The sequence below is a fragment of the Quercus suber genome, unplaced genomic scaffold (genome assembly GCF_002906115.3).
Source record: "Quercus suber isolate HL8 unplaced genomic scaffold, Cork oak 2.0 scaffold_313, whole genome shotgun sequence".
Classification (NCBI taxonomy): Eukaryota; Viridiplantae; Streptophyta; class Magnoliopsida; order Fagales; family Fagaceae; genus Quercus; species Quercus suber.
The window spans coordinates 582,257-588,256 of record NW_027069769.1 but is presented as its reverse complement, the minus strand read 5'-3'; positions in this window follow the sequence as shown (position 1 = coordinate 588,256).

The following is a 6,000-nucleotide window of genomic DNA, read 5'->3' as shown; positions in this document are numbered from 1 at the left end:
AATCATAAAATCCCTTGTATGTTGTTCGTTGCTTTTGCCTTTTGGGAGTCTGAAAAAGAAAGAAAGGAGTAGGGATTAAGAAATATAAAGAGGCTTTTTCTACGTATGTATAAGGTTTTTATTGCTTGCATGAACAGATTGCACTCAGTTAGACCTTTCTAATTGCATTCTTCCATCGAGATTGTAACCAATATATATACCTTCCTAAGATAATTCACCTATCAGAAACCAAGTACAACATTACTATATAAAAATAAAAAAGAGGCATAGGCATATATATATCCTCAGATTACCCTTTTGCTTTTTGTAAAATACTTATAATTAAGGTCTCATCCTTCCTACTTCCTATAGTAAGCAGAAAGCCACCTTCTCTGTGATTGGTTTGATATGTTTTACTTTTATTAACCTATTTTGCTTAAAAAAATAAGTTGGACAAGATTACATTTATATTTAAAAAATGATTTAAAATAAAAAGCACATAAAAAAATAAATTGAGAAAAGAGAACAAAACTTGTAAATAGTTCCTTAGGTTTAATTAGTTGTATCTTAGGTTTCTCATTTGAATTCAATCGTATAGTTGTATATTGATCAATATAACAAAAAAGTGTTATTTTTAAAGGATAATTAAATTTAATTATATTGTTCACTAGTCAATAAAATTACATGTTTGAATTTAATTAGGAAATATAAGTTACATCACTTGAGAAATAGTATATAGAAGTTTTGCTTGGAAAAAAAAAAAGGAAAAGAATGGCATTGTGTTTTTATGTCCTATAAGGATAGATTTTTTAATGGCTAATCTCCATGCATTTGCATATGGAATATGGAGTAATGCTTGTATATATTATATATGGAGGTTTTATTTTATTTTATTTATTTATTTTTAAAGATAGATTCAACCTATGATGTTCGCTTCTAATGATTGTCTTTTACTATTAAGTCAAGACACCAATTGATTTTTGGTTTAGGTGGAGATTAAACCTCGCATACTTTAATAGCACAAGGCAAAGAAGTATGAAATTATAAGGTTATACCCTTAATTCTTATTGTGAATTATCTGCAACATTATTTTGTTTTAAGGATCTCATAAATGGATGCTCCATTTCTTGTCACTAACTAGTCGTTCAACAACAATTGTCATGACCATCGCACACCCTTGGTGCATTGGTTACTCCACAAGTATAAGTGCTTGTGAGGTGGGGGGCAAGGATTGAAGTTCAAGTTTTCAGAAAGGAGTTTTACACATATATACACTTAGATCAACCTAGAGTGGAATTTCTATCTTGTATCAAAACAACAATTGTCATGACACTGGCATTTATTTTATTCAGCATTGAAAAATAGATGAGAAATGAAATGAAACAAAACATCTTAAGTGTTTTGCCATTTTATTTAAGCAATGGCCATAAATGGAAATTTTGAACTTGTCCTCAAGTTAAGAGGTTGGAATGACAGGCATGTTCATTGAATCTAGACAGTTTTAGTCCATTGAATGTGGACATATTGCCTATTGTCCTGAACGATATTTTCATAGTATATAGTATGACCTATTAATTTTTTTAAACAACTCTCATCTCTATCAAATAAGTCATATGATGTTATAAAAAAAATAAAAAACCTGTGTGCAGGCTTTGTCTCACATCGCCTAGTTTGCTTGGTGTGCTTGGGTATATCAATAGCCCCACGACTCTAATTGCCACTAGCAGTTTTGGAGTTGGCGTGTTGTTGTATGTTTGTGTGTTATCAAAAAAAATAAAAAAATAAGTCATACGATTTTTGAACGATTTTTGGTCCATTGAATGTGGACATATTGCCTATTGTCCTGAACGATATTTTCATAGTATATAGTATGATCTATTAATTTTTTTAGACAAATCTCATCTCTATCAAATAAGTCATATGATGTTATAAAAAAAAAAAACCTGTGTGCAGGCTTTGTCCCACATCGCCTAGTTTGCTTGGTGTGCGTGGGTATATCAATAGCTCCGCGACTCTAACTGCCGCTAGCAGTTTTGGAGTTGGCATGTTGTTGTATGTTTGTGTGTTATCAAAAAAAATAAATAAATAAGTCATACGATTTTTGAACGATTTTTGGTCCATTGAATGTGGACATATTGCCTATTGTCCTGAACGATATTTTCATAGTATATAATATGACCTATTAATTTTTTTAAACAAGTCTCATCTCTATCAAATAAGTCATATGATGTTATAAAAAAAAAAAAAAAAAAAAAAAAAAAAAAAAAAAAAAAAAAACCTGTGTGCGGGCTTTGTCCCACATCACCTAGTTTGCTTGGTGTGCATGGGTATATCAACAACTCCACGACTCTAACTGCCGCTAGCAGTTTTGGAGTTGGCGTGTTGTTGTATGTTTGTGTGTTATCAAAAAAAAAAAGAAAAAAAAAAGTCATATGATAAAAAAAATATTGATGGTTATTTGAGTTATTACTTGGTTGGAAGAATTTTCTAGATAATATTTGGTCATGATAGTAATTTGAAAATAAGTTAATGGGTTAAGTAAAATTTTCCTTTTGTGTTGTTTTCTTTTGAGTGTGTAACAAAAATATATTTTGTGATTTATTGGAGTTCTTGAGTCAAGTTTCTAAATTCTTGTAAATAGCATCTTTTGATTTTATTTTCGCTTGTTTTAGTGTCTTTATTTTTTTTTTTTTTTTTTTGAAAGGAGAGAGACATAAAAGAGAAGTAAAAATACTTATTTACTCATATTTTTAACAAAAGTGGGGTTACGGAAGACAAAAAGGACTTACTTCAAGTAGGCAAAATATTATTTTTCAAACTACAAATAGGCAAAGTGATTTTGGACTAAATCAATGTGGATTTACTATAATTACCCAATTAATTATCCTTTATTTGTGTTTCTCTAAGCAAAAACACACATGCACTTGTACATATATACGTACTCAAACACTAATAATAAAATTAAATAAATAAAAAAGTAAAATGGGCAGTATTACGTGGGACCAAAGGTAAAAAGAAAAAGGTAATTAGGTAAACAAAATTAAGAAAGGGTTACTTTAAAAATAAACAATAATAAATAACAATAAAGGAAAAAGAAAATAAAAAGAGCCACATTCAAAGGAATCCCTTTTAGAAAATTTCCTAGTAAAAAATTACTGAGTTTTTAATATAGGTTGGTACCATTGACAAATGCTTATATATAATTATAATTGGTATTGACATAGTGCTTTGAGTCAAATCACAGATGCCAATACCTATCTCATTTCTTTAATCTAAATTGCATAGATCCTACCAGTTGCACTTTTTAACTCTTATATTTAGGAACCAAAATATGCTATGGTGATCTTACTCCATATCCCACAGAGGAGACAAAGCAAGCACATGAATTTTTTGGCCCAACAAAAGAAATAATGGGGAAAAAAAAAGTCCAACATGGTTTGCAACCTTGTACTCTCAGCAGACAAATTTGGTACCATTTTCTTATAGAGCATTGAGACCACATATAGACTATGTAGTAGTTATCATATTTTAAGTATATTCTTTTGTGCCATCATAAAAATACCCAACCATCCATATTAAAGTTTAGTAGATAAATGCTTCCCATGAGCCCATGTGACTTGGTGAAAGAAGTGACTCACTCTGAGCTCATTTGTATATCATGATAATTTAATATACATGTTACTCTTACTTTCCAAGTTTTGGGATTGACTTCTCAAAGAATTATCCTATTTTTATCCCCATTTCGTCATTTAAATAGTCAACAGAAATCATACCAAACATACAATACCCCCATCTTTAGTTTCTCCCTGTCCCAAATAAGAACTAAATTAGAAGGATAATGCCCTTGATTATGCTGATTATGCTCTTATTGTTAAGGATAATGCCTTTGATTATGCTTATTATACTCCTATTGTTAATGATTGCAGGAACCTCATGAATCAACTCCTCTCTTTGAAAATTCAACACTGCTTTAGTGAAGCCAATACTTGTTTTGATGCTCTGATCAAAGAAGCAATAAACTTCCAGGACTTTTTGTATTTTAGACTCTTCGTCTATGGAGATGTCTCATCTTTTGCTTCATGACATTTCTGGTCTGTATTGTAATTGTATTTGCAATGATTACAGCTCCTGTGGATGCTCCTTAGTTTTCGTTAGTATAATTCCCTATTACCTTAAAAAAAAAAAGTATGAAAAAGATAGCATTAGGTAAGTAGGAAATAGAAAAGGATGGTATGAATGAGGACGAATTGGAATATTATTAAAATCTAATATACAAAGTTACAAACTACGTAATGAGACAATGATTCATTAAACATTTTTCTCATTATAAAACAAGTTTATTCGGTCGGTCCTTTAGATTATTTTGTATGCCAATATCAAACATGTCATGCTCAAATGTTCTCCAAGCATATGGATTGAAAGATTCTCGAACCGTGGAAAAATGGATCAATCCAAAACCCGATCCATGAAAAACGGGTCAATACAGAGTTGTGATAAAGTCATTTAACTTGACTGGTTTTAAATTGTATTAAATTTTGTATAAGAACACCTACTAAAAGGCATGTTTTTATATATGCATAATTGTTAGCACTGTACTACATATATGATATTGAAATTTCAGAAAAAAAAAAATGATATTGAGATTTTTATATATATTTAAAAAATGCATATCGGTATGCTCATGTATCGTACATATATTGTATAAATTGTATTGGAACACTATATTGGTGTGTACCATATGATTAAGAAAGAAATGGATTTATTTTAAACTAATATAATAACATAACATTGGATTGGATTTTCCCATAAAACATTGGATTGGATTTTGTTGAACCCAACAACAAAAGAATATAGATTTTTTTAAAAATTATTTTTATAAGAATGGTAAACAGTCAAATTTTGATATATATTCCTAAATTGAAACAGAGTGACAATCACAGTGCATCTAAAATTAAACACAATTATTAGATTATTTTTCAAGATTGTAAATTTCTTACATATTTTTTATTTTTTGTCAAATTAGTCGTGCAATAAGTCATTCATAATTCAGTTATTTGTGGGATGTTGATATTGTGTGGAAGTGACACTTGTGTGTTTGTTTTAATTAGATTTTCAAATGACAGACTAGACTCCTTTGTGTTTATACTGTTTTATTTTGGTGAAAAAATACAGGTCGACCTACTTGATCTACATCTTGATTGACTTGACAAGTTTCTAACCTATTTAAAATGACTCGTTTTTAATATATATATATATATATATATATATTTTTAAGAAACAAGACCTTGAACTTTATTAAGAAAAATTAGCCGTGCTCGGCAAAAAGTACATGAGAAAGGTGTGGAGGAACATCCTTTGTCCAAACTGAAAACATGTCTAGCATGTTTAGCGAGGTTATGAGCTACAATATTACCAATTCTACCAATGTGCGAGTACCTAATGTTGCTTCTTGACTTGTTTTTAATCTGAACTTAATTGACCCGAACCATTTGCGAAGTCTACAAGGCTCATAGAAAACACTCACTCTCCTTGCAGCCCTCCCCTTCTCCCTTGTTTCTCTTAGGCTGTGTTTGTTTCGTGTAAAATGTTTTCCGGAAAATACATATTTTCCGGAAATGCTATTTTCCGGAAAAGGAAAATATTTTTAAGTGTTTGGTTGAATTATGAAAATTATTGTGGAAAATATTTTCATGTGTTTGGTTCTATTAGGAAAATGCTATTTTCCGGCAGCAAATTCCGGCAACAACACAACAACAACAGCAAATTCCGGTAGCAACAACAACAACACCAATCGGTTCATCAAAAAAAAAAAAACAACAACAACAATCAAATTAAAAAAAAAAAACAACAACAATCAAATTAAAAAAAAAAAAAAAAAAAACTGGGAGATCGAGGAAGAGAGAGCTCGAGGTGCGACGGCTATGGCGCGATCGAGGTGCGACGGCGATGGTGCGATGGCGCGATCGAGGTGGACGGCTATGGCGATCGAGGTGCGACGGCGATGGTGCGATGGCGCGATCG